The sequence below is a fragment of the Temnothorax americanus genome, unplaced genomic scaffold, assembly GCF_048541705.1.
Source record: "Temnothorax americanus isolate GAGA-0224 unplaced genomic scaffold, ASM4854170v1 Scaffold33, whole genome shotgun sequence".
Taxonomy (NCBI): domain Eukaryota; kingdom Metazoa; phylum Arthropoda; class Insecta; order Hymenoptera; family Formicidae; genus Temnothorax; species Temnothorax americanus.
In genome coordinates, this window is record NW_027509475.1 from 1,030,279 (window position 1) to 1,050,183 (window position 19,905).

At 40.5% G+C, this 19,905-nt stretch overlaps 1 protein-coding gene across 4 annotated transcripts in view; it reads left to right on the forward strand.

Annotated features, from left to right (window-relative positions):
• Window positions 1-19,905, forward strand: part of LOC143901400 (cell adhesion molecule Dscam2) — a 161,177-nt gene that overhangs the window by 30,854 nt on the left and 110,418 nt on the right. The window contains exon 1 of one of the 4 annotated variants that reach the window (XM_077413689.1): window positions 3,168-3,398. The exons of the other annotated variants lie outside the window; for them this stretch is intronic. The gene's annotated coding sequence lies outside the window, so the exon portion shown is untranslated. Of the gene's footprint in view, window positions 1-3,167; window positions 3,399-19,905 lie in introns of those variants that run through there. 4 annotated transcript variants of the gene reach the window in all.

Sequence of the window (19,905 nt, forward strand, 5' to 3'; positions counted from 1 at the left end):
ACGCAGTACTTTGCACAGCATTGCCGACGTTGGTCGCGCGCACACTTTTGCGTCAAGACGGAAAAGCAACGCGGAGGAACTACCCTGCGTAGAAATTACCTTACTATTATCGTCCATGTCTTCACACGTACAGTCCACACTCGTGACGTCTCGCGAATTCACGCGGCATGTACATACGCAGTGGCCGCGGCGTCGTAAATCTAAATCCGCAACGGCGGGGAGACGAGGTGCGTTCGGATATCGCGCGGCCAACTTCACGTGGTAGCCGCCGCGCCCTCGCGCCGCGCCGCGGCGACCGACGGCGTCGACGGCGACGCTATACACCTGTTACGCCTGGCTTCAATTCAGAAAATTGCCGTGGAGGATAAACGATACACGCACTTCACTGAGCGGCGACTGTCACGGCAAAAGGGGCACGCGAATACGAGTCAAGAATAAATCGCGCTGCGCGATATCCGGAAATACGGTCGTCGCTTTGCCGCGAAGGATCTCGCCCCCGGCCCCGGGCGAACGAACACGTCGATCGTTCGAGCATATATTTCGCGCAAGGCGCGATTTCGGAGATCACTGGCACGCCGCGAGTTCGTGCCGCGCAAGATAACGAATCTGAGAGAACACGGGCCTATTCGCTGTCTACGTGCGTCTCTAATTACGACACCGTACTCACCGAGTAAACGCGTCGCGACGTTCACGCAGCTCGGAGCGAACCGTTACGTGCCTACGTCGTTTCATCGCCGGCCGGACAAAGAGGGGGGGGGGCGGCACTTTCACTCCCTCCCGATCCCGATACCGCGGGATACTACGCGAGTCAATTTCACACCTAATTAAAACGCGACGGACCGTCTTAAAATATTAAATTCGACGCGCAGCACTGCAAATACGCGCGATACATTTCGTACGCGTAAAACCCGTCGAACATATGCGATATTGATGGATAGTCAATATATCACTAGTTTAACACTGTTTTGAATCGCGTTATCCGGCAATTCGATAAATCTGAGTTCACGCACCTCTAGACGCACTCGCACCACCGCGCTTTCGATCCGAAAATCACAGAGAGCGAAGTGTACGCAGCTCGATGCTGGATACGTTCTGTATTCCCACTTGATTATTAACGGGATAACGGTCGGCCGAAATGTCGCCACGAGACGATAATTTACAATTGTCAATCGCCGTCGTTTCGATTCTCCTTCGGATCGTCGAGCGCGCGATCGCATACCTGCGTATCTTTTCGGTAAACAGTGATACCATCAGCAGGGGCTCGATTCTTGAATTTATTCGCGAGAGAAACGTATGCGCAAATTCTGTTCTTACAGTCTTACCAGAAACGTTGCAAGTTGATTGGTTAAAAGCCATGCGATAGCCAATCGATTTGCTATCTGGTGGCGAAAACAGAACTAAAAAGAGAGTAGGTCGCCGGCTGCCACATAAATAAATCGACTTAAAAACTATTGGACCGAACTTGTATTAAAACCATATAAAATAGGGGTAGAATTTTCCGGGGAGTGCTATAAAGTGTATATAGTTTTTCGTTATCTATTTTCTGGAAACCGATTTTTTTAATTTCTTTACTCGTAAGAATTAGAAAAATTAAAAAAATCGGTTTCCAGAAAATCGGTAACGAAAAACTACACGCTCTATAGCACTTTCTGGAAAATTCTACCCCTATTTTATATACTTTTGATAAAAATTTGGTCCAATAGTTTTTAAGTTAAAAACGGCCAAACATACACCACCCGTAAGAATTTTATACAATAGTATAGAAGAGTAGGTCGCCGGTTGCCACATAAATAAATCGAATTGCGGCATGTAGGCGTCGAATTGGTAAACGTGCATATTTCACTTATGGGCAGTCTCATTTTAATTACTGAAATCTATATACATAAAGGAAGATGTCCTGACTGACTGACTGACACATCAACGCCCAACCCAAACCCCTGAATCGAATTTTTATCAAAAGTATATTAAACAGGGGTAGAATTTTCCGGGGAGTGCCACTATATGTGTATAGTTTTTTGTTACCGATTTTCTGGAAACCGATTTTTTTAATTTTTCCAATTTTTCAATTAAAAGAATTAGAAAAACCGGTTTTCAGAAAATCGGCAACAAAAAACTATACACATAGTGGCACTCCCCGGAAAATTTCACCCTTATTTCATATATACTTTTGGTAAAAATTCGGTTCAGGGAATTAATAAGCACATACGTCGTATTGGGTGCGTTCAGCCGATACTCCGCTAGCCTAGCAATCGTGAGCAGTCGCTCGTTTTCGCTCGTTTCCTCTCCTTTTAATCCATTGGGTCAAAGGAGAAGAAACGAGCGAAAACGAGCGACTGCTCAAGTGCTCACGATTGCTAGGCTAGCGGAGTATCGGCTGAACGCACCCAATACGACGTATGTGCTTATTCCCTGAACCGAATTTTTACCAAAAGTATATATGAAATAAGGGTGAAATTCGGCTGAACGCACCCATTGTAGAGTGACAAGTGACTCTCTCCGGCCATTTTGCCTTGTGACGTCACGACCGCCAATCACCATAGGGTGTAATCGTGTAATCTCGCGTGTAATGGTCGTGCGTCGTGCTATATACAAGATCGCCGCGCTTATCACGCATACGCACCGATCTCTGAGTGAGTAATAGCTGTCGTGTGCTTCTCCGCGTGCCATATTTTGATATTTTGTGAATCGCGATCGCGCGACGAAATTCCACGAGCCATCGAACGCGTCACGCCGCGATCAGTTAAGGCCCGGTCTACAATCAGCGCCGTATGTCGGAGTCGGATATCGAACGCAGCCGATGGCCCAGTGAGAGAATTTCTTTTTCGAGAACGAACTTTCCTCATTGGACCATCGCATCGGCTGCCCGACTTTCGACACACGGCTGATTGTAGAACCGGCCTTAAGGCCTATCTACATAAGACGCAGAACGCGAGTCGCAAGGTCGCAAGTCGCAAGACACACGCACAGTCTACATGTCAATCTAACAAAGATAAAATCTATCATCTCTTTGTTAATCTAACAAAGAGGTTAGGTTGACATGTATGTACATACTCGCGTTCTGTGCCTTATGTAGATAGGCCTTACATAGAGATATAAGAATAGTGTGCGCGTGCGCGAGCTGAAAAAGCGATATAGAAATAGAAAGATAAAGCTGCGCATGCCCCTCTGTCTTTGTTTCGCATCCGCGCTTTTCCTTTGTTGAGACTTAAGAACGTGGTACTTAAAAACACACTTAGAAGATAATTAATCGTCCTTCCGCGAGTGAGTGTTGCACGAGTTTCGTGAAGAAACGGCAAGAAGGTACAGAGAGAGAGGAAGAGAGATGCTGGAGGAGAAGGAGTCTGGGCGACGTCGGACGATAGCGGAGCAACAGGAGTGACGACGACAAGTTGCGACAAGTAACTTATACTCTTTATTCATTATTCTTTACTAGCGAAATATATTATTCGTTTGAATGTATTTTAAAAGATATGAAAATATCAGAAAAAGGAAAGTTTCTTTGCGATATGTTTAAACGGTAAATCGATAGTAGTTGAGGTTAGAAAATAAAGTATATGACAAATCGCGGTACGTTAGCACACACAAATGAGCAATACTATTTATTCTAAAATACTAAATGGTAGTCAACTGCTTTATAACTCGAAAACTATTGCGAGTTTGACATTCTTTACATACTAAAATTTTCGACTCCCATTAATTCCTGCAAGATATTATTTAAGTATCGCAAAGTGAATTTGAGACATATATATCACATATACGCATTGAGAATATCGAATATACTTGTTTGCAATGTGTAATGCAATAAAAAAAAATAAAAAATAAAAAAAAACGAAGGGTGATGGAATGGAGTGTAAAAAAATTTACTTTTAAATTTAGAACGCGATTGAAATAATTATGCAACCGCGAAAAAGAAGCGTAATTGTAAGATGAAATTGCCCGACCCACTTTTACATAATCGATACTTATGTATCATTGTGTATGTAAATTAATTTGTAGCAGTGTAAAATATGTAACCAGGGTATGTGTGTAAACATCACATTGGTGCCTGACGATTAATATTTTATAATTATTGGAGTTCAATTCCTTATTTTAGTATGGTTTGGTTGATTGACTAACACGCTAGATGCGCATGTTCTATTAACTGAGGACTTGTTTTGCCTGGAGCGCAATTATTTTTCCTTCTAATTTACGTTCTATGCGTGCGATAGCCATAATAATAATCGAGATCGCAACTTCTGTATTATGTTACGCATTGTTTATTAACGTTCTTTTAATATTTAATACATTTATCCGAATATAACAAAGATGTTTCGACATTTTCAAGTTGCAAGTACAACTTGAAAATTAGCGATTTAATTTATGCGATTGCAAAAAGGCAAAAAGGTTTAGCAGTTAAATCTTTAATCCGTTTTCGATATCACAAGCCTCGCCGGTTTATCTGGCACGTGCATTAATATGCGTTCTATTTATTTTCGATGTATTTTAGAAATGTATATGAGAAAAGTCAATTTTTACGTGAGGAGTCGGATTTTAAGTGACAAGTCAGATAATTGTGCTTTTTTTTAGTGAGGGAACTGTTAACTATTAAAACTATTATATATATCGCGAAACTTTTTCATTGTCCATATTAAATACGACTACATGCTGAGAGATATACCAAATATTTTTACTGAAATATTTGATATTAATAAATCAAACACATACGCTCCGGTATTTCGCAAACCAAAATAAAATAATGAAGTATATTCCGACTGAAGTTATCTTAGATAAAACTATCTTCTCGGACTAGAATTGCAATGCGAGGTGGCGACCTTAAGGCATTAAAGTGAATCGAGCCTTTTCTAGCCAGCTGAATCCGTGCTTTCAACGTTATTAATCGCGCGGCGGAATTGAGAGGGCTGCAGTTACCCGCGGTGCGGTAGCGATCCATTGAACCTTCGGCTCGAGAGAATTCACCACGTTACTTATTTATCAGACACGTACGGTGTCTCCGTGTGCGCGTACCTACATGTTCGCGAAAGCACACCTCCTTCCGCGCGTTTAAAGAATCGTGCGGATGAACCGCCTCGTGGGAAAAGGGCACTTTCCCGCGCGGCCAAGATAGAATCAGGGAGTCGCGGCGATTGGATTGGAGCCTCGACGGAAAAACTTATTGGGATTCCTTGCGGATATAAAGGCTCCTATGGAAGTCCTCTGTCAAAGGCGCGACGGGAGATCGATCGATAGCTCCGCGCGGTCTCCGATACCGATATTAACCCTCGCTCCTCTCGAAATTATATTCGTTTTACCCGACCGCGCGCGAATCTTTATTCGACGGTATAATCCACCCCGCGTTGCGAGTATTAATTTCACGCGATGTTGCACCGCGCGCGTAATTACGGAAGAGAAGTCGCGAATATAGCTGACTAAATGCGCATGATGACGTTTTTCGTGGCGGGGGGGGAGGGGGAGGAGGCGAAGATAAATTAGGTCGTTGAACACGGGCGCGATTTTCCAGTTAATATGTCCTTTTTCCCATTTTTTTTCCACGAAAATTAATTAAATTTAATTGATATTAAATAATTGATATTAAATATCAAAACTCACGGTACACGCGTATTTCGTTCCACAAATAGATATCTTAAATTAATGTTACGGTCATAGCCGCATTTATTGCAGCCCGATTGCATTATTCTTTTTTTTCTCTGACACGCTTATAATTATGTATCCGCCTTTTGTTGCGCTACTTTTGTTATACATTGAAATGGAGAAAATAATTATTTCTGCACGAGAGAGAGAGAAAGAAAAAAAAGAAATGAAGAACTTACATTGAGGGAAAGAAATAAAACGATTCGTTCGTATGACAAGATTTCGTTGCTTGCCTCCGTGCATGGAAGAAATCAAACGTTACGATTATCGAGGACGAGGAAAAAGCGTTGACATTTTGGAAACGACGTTGAGACAGTCAGTTGATTTCCGTTCGACCGACATACGATCAGGATCGACGTTTTCTCATCGCAGGGAGGGGGGGGGGGGAAGGAGGCAGGATAATCCATCTGATAGCGAAACCGGCGCGCCATAAATATCGCAGCAAGCGGGGAGCGCCTCGATTTTCCTTCTCGTAAATATGCGACTACGTCCGCGTGAAAAATCTCACCGAGGAACGCTCTCTCGGGTTTTATCTTTCCTCACCCGCCGCCGCCGCCACCGTTTCTTTGGTTCTGTTTCGTAACACCGTCTGCCCACAAGCTCTTTGCTCGCGAGTGTAATAGCAGTTCCGTGCCTGTTATCAAACAGCGGACGATCCTTTCGCGTCGGGCCTTCATTTTCGCGCGAGATAAAATCGGGATTACAATTTCTACTTTAGCGATAGACCCGTGCATTTTGAGTGATTTAACCATGGGTACATCTCGATAAACGTGTTTTCTGCATCTTTTTTTTTTTTAATTTAAATGACATATATTGAAGTTACGTGCGTATTTTTTTTCGCATTTGGACACATCGGGATACGTTTTATTTATTTTATCTTATTTTTATGGGATTTATTTGAGCGCAGGAAATACGCGTCTCACAATTTTATATCACATAAAATGCCTTACGCATTTTTAACGTAAAGGGATGCTCCGTGTGAGCGAGCGCACTCCATGGCTGCGTTATCGCCAATTTTGCGGCGCTCTATAGAACTGCAGATTGCGGCTTTGTCTATAATGCGACGGCGGACGCGTCGCAAATTAGGATGGCGCGGGGCTTGCGCACTATAATACGTATATCGCGAGAGAAATTTGCGGTGACACTTTATTGATTTCAAGATTATCGCGGTTCTCCGGCGGTGGCACACGACTTTGTCGATGGGAAGAGAACGAAGAGGAGGAGGAAGGGAGCAAGGAGGAAGTCGATTTGGGTTGGAAAAGAGTGAAAGATGACGGTGAATGAGGATATTGTATCCACAAGTTCGTAATTGCGACGCTCTTCCCGGTGCGATATTTGCAGGGATTTCCATTCGCTTGAGAAACGTCAATACGGCCAATCGCGACTGTCGTGAAAGTTTATCGACTCTGCAGACGATCGTCCGTCGCCGATTTCCTCTTCTTTGCGACGTCAATTATATACGCGCGACGTGGATTTCAATGATGCATAAAAGATATAATTTTTTAAAAAGTATAATATAATTTTTGCAATTGCATGCACCATTTTTAGTTTGACGAAATGATGCCAAGCGTTAATTATAAAGCGTACCTCTAATTTTTACATTACGCGTATATATATATATATATATATATATTTTTTTTAATAAATTGAAGTTAAAAAATTTTGAGTGTCGCAATCTTTTTGTCGTAAATAGTTGTTTAGTTGTTGCTTACGTTTAGTTCGCTCAATTTAATCGATTCTTTTAAAGCTTGCAGCATTATATAGGTAAAGTCTAAAAATTAATTACGTTTATTATACATATCAGAACTCAAATAGACATTTATTTTTTATTTAATTTGCCGTATTACAATTAATTGTAACTAATCCAGGTCATTATTAATACGCTAATTGACATTGAAAAATGTGAGCGTTCTGCTATAGCATAAATATCATGTAAACGCCGGCTGGCAGCTGAAAATATGTTCTCCAATATCAATGCATCGCTTCCGCCGTCAAAACTAAATAATGTTTACGGACTCGTACATGCAGACAGAAAAGATTAATATATTCCCGATCCACTCTCTCCCCCTCGCTCTTCCTCTCTTTACGCTCATCCACGTCAAATGTTGTTGTTACAAATTGCACGGCGACTGTTCGAAATGCGTAGTTTGGAAAATGCATTGTTGCATCGAACGCGGGTTTTCCATCTCAGACAATGTATTTTCTTGTGTTCCCGCGCTTGCGGGAAGTTATCACGTTTCGATGGAGCATATCGAATAAAAAATCTGTTCAACGTGTAATTTAATATTGTGCAAAACAGTATCTATTTCGAAATCATTTGAAACAATTATTACAATCGATGATATATCTATCTCAAAACAACCGATATCTAAACAATTTCCAAATTTACTTGTAATCTCATTTATGTAAACAATTTTCTAATTGAAATTAACAATGGTCCATTCGTCGAGATCGATTTAGGTCGTATACAGGTTTAATTTACACGACATTAGCCTGACACGAATACCGTATCCTTGCGTGTCACTATTCCCCATGTCTTCACACGACGTCCGGATCGATCGGGACAAACGAAGCCGCTCGCGATCCGTTATTCGGTGATTTCTCGCGGATAAGGGACGGTCTGTCTCGCTTTATCCGGACCTTCCGCCCGGGGTAAACTTTCATAAAAGAATTCAAATTAGCCGACCACGTCGGAATTTAACTATTCCCCCCCCTCCCCCGAGTCGGTGGGGGCTGACTGATGAAATTTTCGCCTCGGAGTATTGAACTCGCCGCGCGCGCTCCGGTTCTCTCCTCCGCTCCGCGTTCGCCCGTGCTTCTCCATCGCCGATCGAAGTCGACGTGTGCCTTATTTTTATACTATCGATTTAGTCCGCTTTGACGACGGACCTTGCATTATTCAGCGATTCCTTCTCAGCTCTCGCGAGCTTTCGTTCTCGTCGTACGTACACAGGATGTTAAACACACAGGATGGTACTCTCGCTTTAATCCTGGCCGCGCCTGGCACGTCACCTGCTCACACTACTTACACCACCGACACGGTATTAATTATTTCAGTAAATTGCGCCCCGCGACGCGATCGATTTTTCCACGGATAATCCGGCAAATATAGGATCCGCTGTCCTTTATTTTTCGCAGGATCGACGCGGAAGCTTTTTTTTTCCCTTGTGCGCAACCTATTAATTTACAGACCTGACGAAGAAAAGAAGACAAACTTAATCGTATTTCAAGAGCAAAAATGTAACGAGGATACGGTGTAGTTCTGACAAACGTAAAAGACGTAACGTTTCCATTTTTCTTTATTTTCTTTTCGGTTTAATTTAATTCCAGAAACACTGAATTATATTTATAACATTGAAAATGATACATAATTGGTGAAAAACATTAACTATCATATATCTGTTTTCTGCCCCAACGTTAATATTCGTTTGGATATAAGTTTATACCAAAACAATGTAACGTTTCGTAATTAAATTATATTTTTGTGGCAAAAATGATAGAGTTTCCGAATGTATGTGCAACGTTTTATAATCCCACTCTTGCGATTAGTTGAAAATATTATTTTTATACAAATACGAATCAAAATACGAATTTTATATATTAATATAAAGTATAATTTCAACAAATTTATTCTGTACATGATGACCGAGATAATTGACAATTTTTAATTTTTTATGTGCGAACGTGGATATGCTTTTACTAGGTGCATGTACTAAAGAAATGCAGCCGGGATATCCTTAGGATATGGTGATGACGAAACGCGCTTGTACGTGACACGTACTTGTTGTGCGTTCCTTCTCGCGTAAAACGTAGGTAAACATATCGCATGCGCAACATGTGCATCTGATGGCTGATAAATACGTCACGTTATTTAATGTCAGAATTATCTAGATCGCGGTTGACACTTATACTTTCTACTCGCTATCGTATTCGAAATATTTTTGCGACACATTTTAAAAACATAATATTTTTCTGAAAAATCTTTAGACGTCATTGAGGTATACATATCGTGATATTCTTTAATCACTTTCTTGCCTTTCTTAATGTAAATCAGTCGACAAGTCTCATTTTGTCGACTACATTATTAACATCATATTTGAGAGATTATATGACAGAAAGTTATATGAGAAATTGCGTTTCGTGTCAATGGCGGCTCTTTCCGCGAGAAGCCCTTTGAAAATGCATTTTCCGGGGAAATCTCAGCTTGTAGACGCGCGTTGATTATCGCCGCATCGCGGCGCGTTTGCTCCGCTTTGCACAAAGTGTTAGGTATATAAACAAGTTTCCGTCGTGCGCTTGTTTCTCCGACGACAGATGAGATGCCGCTGACAAGTATCGCGAAACGTACCGTGTTATCTGCGCGACAGTTTCAACGGTGAATATTATTCCGTTTACATAATACGAATTCTGTTAGTTTTACTTGATAAACACGACACGGCGACGACTGCGCGCTATATATGGTGAAAAACGATTGTGCGTTATATTCCCACAACGAATTTCAGAGCGCGTGTTGCGCTCTCCCGAATTAATTACAATTTATATTTCTGTAGCGTGGAGAAAAGCGTTCCCAAGTGATCGCAACTTCAATTGCAACTTCGCTGCTTTATCTCTATCAAACGCGCGCCGTTGTTGCCCGCTATATCGTCGGATGCATCAATATTGATTAGCGCCGACCATGATTAATTAAATTTGCGCACGCTGTCTGCGCTACGAGTGGATCCACGATGCACGAACCGAGGGAGAGAATTTCTGGATCAAGTCGATCGAAGCACATATAAGAAAATTTACAAGAAAATGCATATACATCAGTTCTTTTTACCTTTGCAAATGTATTACATCACACTTTTAGTAAGCAAATATTAATGGACAAAAAAAATTATACATTGATATGAAAAGCGTTTTCTTTATATTTTTTATATCACCATCAATATATAACTTTTTTTATTTGCATTTTTTAAAAGCTTATATATATATATATATATATATATATATATATAAGTTTTTATTAATATATTATATAATATATATTTATATATATTTTTTATTATTATTTATTATTATATCAGAAATTGCAGTTATTAGGAAATCGATTAACTCTTTCATAAATTCATTATTGCATGGTAACAAAATTGTTCATAAAACTTTCTACAAAGCTCGACTGAACTCTTTCTATTCTTTTTTTTTTTTTTTTTTTTAATCAAATTTAGATTAAGTTCCATTTTTCAAGTTTTTATTTTTTTAAATATAAAACTATACATCTGCTCGAGCATCTGCCACTCTCCTCTTGTAACACATAGATATATATTTGTATTTAAACATGTTAATCTCTTCGGCCGAATATTAAATCGACAAATTTGCTCAGCAGTTTTTCTGGACCAGAAACGCAGGGATGTTTTAGTATCAATGTGAAAAAGGAATGCGATTCCCGCGTCGATTGCCGGACTCGCGATTTTCATATTCAAGCGACGCTTAACGAAAGCGCCGCTGAAAGAGGCGACGATAAACGACTGGCCGCATTTTTATCGGGTTAAAAGTAAAAATCGAGTCGGTCTTTTACCATTCGCATCCCCATCTTTTCGTCCTCTATTTAAAGGAACTCGCGATAGGATCCCCGAGATCAAAGGAAGTCGAAGGTACTTATTCTCGTGCCTGATGCCCGTAGAAAGAACACGTTCCGACAATTTGCAGTGATCGTTTCCCTTTTTATTTTTTATCGACACATTGCGCGACTTTTGCGAAGAGACCGTTCACGCTTTGAGAAAATAAACGATATTCCATTTGTTAATCAATTTATTTGTTATTCTAACTCACAAACGTGGCGAGAATTATGATGGAATACCAGAGAATATTACGTCTGACCAATATCTGTTTTATCTACTTGTCTTTCGTAAATGAAGAAGACCTTTGCGCGTGTTTATCGTCGGTAACGTAAATAGTGGATTATTCCTGTGTGCATTACTCTCGTAATTACGAATCGCTTTTACGGACCGTGCAGTTGCGAAATATGTACTTTAACAAATTGCAAAATATTTGTATAATTTTGCAAACTGCAGCGGATTTGCGCGCGTTCTTAATTTTCACGCGAAAACAAGATCCGGTTTCAATTATTGTTTTCACAATTAAATCGCGAGGTCTTCGAAAGCATGGAGGTCAACGTATTTCTTTTTCAGACGTGGCGAGAGAGAAAGAGAGTGAAAGAGAGGGAGAAATATCAAGCGCCGCCGCTGTGCTGCTTTAAATTTTTAGAGAGAACGTTCTCTCTTTAGTTTGCCCGGTCGAGATTTCCGGGCGTGAATTTACATAAACGTGCCGCTCAATTTAGCGACTGCCAACAGAAACGGATAAAAAACAATACTCGCGGAGTTATTCGACGCACAACGCACGTTGGCAAAGCAGCCGCGCGCGACGGTGCTTTTATTTTTAAGCCTCGGAACTGCATCGCGAATCGCACGCCAGAAATCTTTTTGTTATACGGTAAAATTGTTATAAGGGTAAAAAATTAGATTTGATTTTATCGCGCTGTGACATTTGCTTGGGTTTTAAGATTTTAAACGCTGTCCTCTCGGTTTTATGTACTTATTATCTCAGAAAATGAAGCAATTAGTATAATAATTAAATTGACGTTTAATCTTCCTTCTCATATTCTACTGTATACGTACATTACATGAAAGACATAAAATTATTAAGTATTCGTCTTGCAATAAAATTCAGTACAATTTTATTGGAAATAGTTTCCACTTATGAAACGATATCTATATACTGATTGAAAGAAAAACAAGTTTATTTGCACGAAGCTCTGAGATAGGAAAATATTGCCGGCGAAGAGGGAAGTAAAACGGCAATATGACTTATTCAGGTCGGCTGATATTTCTGTTAATTCGTAATAATTGCCGCTCCAATTACCATGCCGATCATGCTACATTGTACAGAATATTGAAGATGCGTCGTGTATACAGCGCCACGTCGAACAGTTCCTCCGCATTGTTTGTGGCGCGAAATTATTGGAAACGAGCTGAAGTATACACGACTGCGTCATTAAACCTTTACGACGCAACAAAGACGATTGTAGTAAGCCCATATCGTTGCGACGTGTATGATGAATGAATTACACGCCCGTGAGATCCAGTGAGCATACATTAATTACTCATTTTTGTTCCAGTAATTTGATATTGTGAAATATTTTCGGCATGTGAGCTCAATTTTCTTCAATATATTTCTTATTATATATTTTTTATTTTCTAATACATGAGTTCGCGTATTTATAATGAGTTCAGCGGTGTCGCAAGGAGTCACAGACTGTTATAGTCAGCCATTTCCTTTTCATGACAGAATGTCGTCATGAAATATCATGGATATGTTATATATCATCGCTCAAAAGAACCAGGATTTTTTTTTCTATTTTCTAAACGATCCATTTGATTTTTTGTATTTGATTTTGCAATCAATGACAATAAGTTATATAGATATTACACGTAGCAGTCGGTGCAAGTGAAATGTTATACCGACTTTTGTGTAATTACGCCGAACTTCTCGCAAACTTCGACGAATTCCGCCGGGTGTAAAATCGCTGGTGAAAGATTCGCGACGTCGATGATCGTCGGGTGCGCCGCCGTCGCGTCGTGCTAAATTCCCAATCAAGTTACGATCTCTCCAAACGAGACCGGCAGGAAATCGAGTTACACACAGTCTGGGTATGGCGCGCGTCGCGGAGTCGAAAACTTCGCCGGCGTTCGTCTTCGTCGTCGTCGCGACGTTCACCCCGGATGTTACCACCGTCGCGTCGTTCCCCTGGAGGTCTTCGGCGGCGGAGTTTCGACTTTTGACACGTTCCGTATGTAGCGACTGCTACGTGTCTCCTTTAACTTCGTCGGTGCCTCGGTGTGCGCGTGGCCGCCGTTTGCGGCAGTGCTTGTTAACCAGTTAAAGCCATTGTGACCGAACGCGAAACGTCGCGAACCGGTTGCATGCCGGCGCCTAAGAGACGCATCCGGTAACGTACTGGAGCGTCGCGACGTTGGCGAAAACCACTGTGAATTCGTTCAGCGAGTCGCTGGAACACAACGTCGCGCCATCAACATTGCCAAATTTTCAAAATACTGTACCTATATAAAAAGAAGAATCTGAAAGATACTATATACGTGGAAAAAGAGAGGGATTTTAAAGTAACAATGATAAAAAAACTAATGAGTCGATAATAAATATACAGTTATAATTATTATAAATATATATATGCACAGTTAATATTTATTAGAATTAATTATAGTAGAATTAATATGTTTTGTTTAAAACGAGCTGTTTTAAAACTTATATTGATCCGATTCGCTCTGTGATCCGATTTGCCTCGGTCTACCTTATATATTTATTTATATTTTATTTGATTGCAGTTCAGAAAATTGTAGTATCCTAAGTAGCTACATACTTTCATAGTCAGCCGTTTTCCTCTTTGTGACTCGACTTTATATTATATCATCATGCAAAAGATTTTGAAGGTATATACCTATTTCTCTAAACTATACAGCGCATTACGAAAAAAAATTGTATAAATATGTAATTACATTTTTATATATTCTTTATATATGTAGTTAATGGGTTTTCTGAAATATTAAATAAGTGCAGTGTTCGTTGAAAAGCGAAACGAAAGTAAAACTTTAATCTCAAAAGAATACCTAATCTTGTATAGCTTGAACGCAGTACGGAATTTTTAATTCATCGTTACCTCTTTTGTTCTCTCAAAAACTTCTTTAATTGAATAATTACTATCCCAATTTGATAAATTCTTTATCTCTCATGGCGTATCTTTCTTTCTTTTCCATAGAAACAATAACATTTTATTAAAAGCAAACTTTTTACTGTCACGTCGCATGAAATTAAAATACTGCTCCAAACTCGTTACTTTCCGGAAGTTTCGCGATATTGATTAAAACGATCTACAAAGAAACAGTCTGAAATCGATTATCCCTGTGCAAGAGAACTTTCTTTATAAGTATTCGTTTAAACATTTCTGTTCTGCTTGATAGTCTCGAAATGCAATTAATTATATTAAAGTTAAGTGATGAAAAATAAGGAAGAGAAAGAATTTTTAAACGACTGTCCATGATATTTAACATATCTACATATAATAGCCGTCTAATTTAACAGTGAAATTAGATGGACAGAAAACAAAAAAAGTTTTAAAAAAGAAAATTACTTAATCTTTAATAAAACATCTAGTTTTTGTGAAACATTTTTAGCTTTTTTATTAATTAGCATTTTATATGATATTTTATTTCATGAGTAATTCGTGACATATCGACTCTAGACTTAATGTTTTCAATTTCATAAAATATCGTGTGATTAATTAGAATTAGATATACTGTCGCAATCGATTCCTCGATTACGACCGATAGATCGTCTGGCTTGAAGGACTTATTCTAGCGTTAACCCTTCGACTTCTATAGAACTACCCTTCTATGCTTGCTCGCAGTCATCTTGAGACCGGTCGTCTCTTCTCTCCGAGTCGACGGTGGGGGTCGATGGGCGAGATGAAACGCGTCGGGAACAAAGAGGCCCGGAGGGCTCTGAAAAAAGAAAGGTGATTAGATCTAGGAAAGGGGAGTGCACAAGCTTCGCCAGCACCAACCCCCGGTAGAAGAGTGAGCTTGCGAATTCCCTCATGGCGTAGAGTCGATAATTAACAAGCCCCCGCTGATGTCGAGTCACTTAAGTCGCCCGCTATCGTCGCCGTCGTTCTCGTCGTCGTCGTTTCAACCCCCCCGGTTACACCGAGGGTTAATTGTTAACGAGAAAAGTTTGCATTTACAAGTGCGAACGTGTCTCAATACTATCAATGGCGGTGGGCGGACAAGCAGGCAGGCAAGGTACCCGTCTTCCTGTTTCCGCAGTTCGACCGACCACGTTAATAAACGTCACGTGCCGGGCTATCACCGCTGACCGTGTCTGTCGACCCTTTACGAGCCCCCTTCTAGTCCACCCCCGACTGGTATCGACTCACGTATTGTTCGTCGCGAGGTATTCGCTCGCCCCCTCCCTCCGCCGATACACTGCCACTCCGCATCGGTACTCGAAGCGATCTCTCCTCGCGATGTTGTTGGCTACAGCACGAACAATCGGGTATTTCTCTTTCTCTTCATTTCTACTGTTTATACGTCGATTTACGTGATCCGTTTTACGTGCCGTTTCTTTTCCTCTCTCTCTCTCTCTCTCTTTCTCTCTCTCTCTTTAAATCTCTGTCTCTTTGATTTCAGAATAACTAATGTTTCATTGCATTCATCAGAATTATGTTATAGTTTTAGTTTGATATTTATTATTATCGTGAATTTATATTATTTGCAAGAGAGATGAGGAGAATGCAATAATACTGAATTTGCGATAATCTGCAGTATAAACATTTAGGTTATATATACGTATAGGTATACATTTTAAAATACTTATTTTCTCTAATTTGCATCTTTTCTTTATTTTAGTTTTACATTAATAATGGATATTTTTTATTTAAACTCTGCTTAAGATTTAGAGTTAATAATTTTAATTGCAATCTTTATATGTTCGTGCTATATAATTATATTTGCTGTAGAGGGGATCTATTTTAAATACGATAAATTTCTTTTTTTTCTTTTTTCCTCTTTCCTGTTTTTTCTTGTTTCCCTTTTATGTTAGTTTGTCGCGCTTGTCGTCAACTGACGATGTTTTAATGTTTATTTCGAAATTGTTACTAATTGGAACACCAAGTTTTTTCCGACTTGCGCGTCGGTTCTCGCTGTGCCGAGATTGTTGTGTCAAACAAGAATAATTATCTGCGACACGATGAGTGGATGATTTTCACTGAAAGTTGTTACGTGAATGTGTCATTACTGAAATCAAACGCAAAGCTCTGCAACTTCTTTAAAAATACTCTCAATTGCAATCTGTATACATTCCCCTCATTCAGACATTTGATTTGACGCTGTCAATTCAATACAATTGACAATTGACTTATTAATTAGGTACGTTATCACACAACATTTGAAACGTAAAGAGGATGAAATCATTTTCAATTAAATTAGGATGTGAGCGACATATCGCTCATCTGCTATCTATACTTTTCTTTTTTGATATTGGAAAATGTTACGGGCAGTGTATATACCTCGCGAGAGTATTTCTTGGAACAAGAAACGAGGGAATAATCCGAGCGTATAATATCCTTCCAGAACGAGAATGTCCTGAAAATATCTTGATCGATATTCTGGAAATGTTCTCCAAGGGGGCAAAATATTCTGAGAATATCCTGCGAGAACGAATGATATTCCCGGGTTCCGGGAATATTTTTTGCGTAACGCGATATCCCAAGAGAATGGAATGTGCCGCGTCTCGTTAATTAATAAGCAACCTTTATCAAACACTATGTACAGTTGCGTGATTTGTCTCTTGACGTGCGCGCACAGCAGAGCCGACGTTTAATTACAAATAATTAGCCTGGTTCAGCAATTAGCCGTGGATATGAGCGAACGGCTGTTCGCGTTATGCTCTCGTTCGGCCGTGCTTTTCACGCGATATGGGAATTAACCGCCGCGACTAACGAGTAAATTTGGTTCTGCCTGTACCGAGAAGGCTCGAGAGAAAGAGAGGACGCGAAAAGGGGGAGCGAGGAGTGGAACCCGGGGGCTGTGCTAAGAGTATAAGTGCGCGCGCGGATAACGCAGGATGGAGTGCCGGGCCGGGGGGATCCCACAGCGTTCCTCATTTCTGCCACTGTAGAGAGAGGGTTGAGTTTCCTATGGTTTAATTGGGCGCGAAATCATTTCCGATGCAATACGCGCGCGGACGCAGCCGCGCGATGTCGAGTAATCACCGTAAAAGCTCGACTTCCCTTCCTCCCACTCTATCTCTTTCTCTCTCTCCATTCTCCCATCATCTACTTGCCTTACCACGGCTTCTCCCTTCGCTACCCTACTCTCTCGATGAATCGAAGAAACCACCGAGCTCTCAATCATTGCGTATACTATCGCGGTCGAGCATGCATTTGTCGATTTTGCGCATTCCGATCGACGGTGTGTTCGAGATGCATTCAGTGTGATTAAAATGGTTGCTCGACTACACAAAGGGCGGCATCGTCATTACTTTTGCCAGGGCATTTGCTGCCGTATTCTCAACTTGAGAACGTATAATACGATTTAAAGCGATGTATTAAAGGCGTTAAGCGATTAATTTATTTTTTACATTAATATTTTTTAATTTTGGGAGATAATGGGAGATTTTGGGAGATAATTTACGAGCCGCATTTAATTTGCAATAAACTTTGCTTCGACAGAATTTTGGATATATCTATTTAATTCCGCGTTTGGTTATTGCAGAATTTTATTTTTATTCCATCCACATATAAGAAATGATAATTACGTTTTACGCGCGATTTAATTCGAATGACCGCCGATAATCGCATAATTGCCGTTGGCGAAATGGTGCGGCATTAATTTTAATACTGATTAAACTGTATACACACATACACAAGCTATTCCGCTGTTTCGGCAATTATGTCGCATTTACATGCGGAAATTGGCGAGGCGTTCTTTTATTTGCCCCGCATCACGGTATCGCCCCGGTATAATGCAGGCGTTGTCATCGTAACGCATCGCGCAATGCCGAGCTTAAACGCGCGTACTTAAACACCGCGCGCGCGATGCGTTCGATGAGACTGCACCGGATACCCGCCCCGCCCGTAACGGCCGCAGAGCGGAAATGCGCCAATCGCGCGCCATCATCGTCGGGCTTTGGATTTCCGATATTACGTAATTTCCGAATGGTATAGCCGCGCCAGCAGCCGTAGGTAGGCGCCATTAAAGCCGCGTCGTAGTACATGCACTGGATGCAAAATTAATTACGGCTAAATGCGCACTGGATCGTTATTTCGACCAAATCAAAACGCAAGCTCACGACGGTTTTGCCGAAAAATGTCACGATCACCTTTTTTTTCGTAAATCGCGACGAACGTTATAATTAACATGTTCTTTTGTAACGTTGTGACTTTCTACTTTCTATATTAACTCGGAATGTCCTTTTTCGCTATAGCGGAAATTAAATTATTTCCGTCTGCAGCAGCATTTTTTTTATATTTTGATAAAGTAGAAGACATATTTTACGTTATGTTTCTTTATAGAATTAAAAATTATTTTTGTATAGATACGAACTATAATTTTTTCTGTTGGGCATTCTTAATCGTATATTGTTAATATAACAACAGAGTTTTTCTGACGACTTAAGCTTTAAAACTTTCAATTAATTTAGATCTAATTATTACACAATTTTTAGATTCACGCTTCTAAAAATTTTTCATACATTCCGAAAAATTTAATAGCATTAAATATTAAGTATTCAAGATTTTGGGTGGAGTTCCGAAAACGGCGCACCTCCGATTTCGATGAAACTTTGTGAAAAGCTTCGTTTTAGATTAAAATGAAAGCCCCTAAAAGGAATTTTGGCGACTCCTATGATATAAATTATGAAGGTCTTGCTATATTTTTTATCATTTTATCTTAAAAAATGGGTTTATATCATAGGAGTCGCCAAAATTTCTTTTAAGGGCTTTCATTTTAATCCAAAACGAAGCTTTTCACAAAGTTTATGTCGAAATCGGAGGTGCGCCGTTTTTGGAACTTTATCCAAGATTTTAGTTTAACTGCATTATATTTAGAATAAATCAATTAGGTATCAATCGAGTCAGACAACATAGTATTGTCCCCACAGAGGCATCCTAAGCGTGTCCTATCTCGTAGACCTGTTATCTCTGAACACAGAGATAAATGCAGTTATCTTGAACTCTATCGCACACGAGCATGTCGAAATGTATCTGCATATATATACTTGACACAGGTTATTCCCGCCCTTTAATCATCGCGTTAACATCAGTCTCTCGAGTTTGCCGTTCCGAACGACGACGCTCGTCCATCGCATATCGCGATGACGTCTGGTACCGATGAAACGCGATCTCGCGCGGTGATACCGGGACGCACGATATATCGGGGTGCTCGAAATCGGAAGTCGGGGGAAGCGAGGGGGGAAGTTGGGTAGCCGTGAGCAAACGTGATTACAACGGTGCGGGCATATCGTGATGCTTTGCCCCGCCTGGCCGACCAGGCGAACGTCGCGCGCACGGCTTACAGTCTCTCTAGTCTCTGCGTGAGCTGTCGCGCATTCTAACATAGCGTTAACAGCTTTGTATTTCATCGCTGAAGGGCCGACTGCGTCGGGCTCCGATAGCCGAGTGCGATGTAACGGCCGTCGACCGGCTTTGTAAGTCACCTTCTT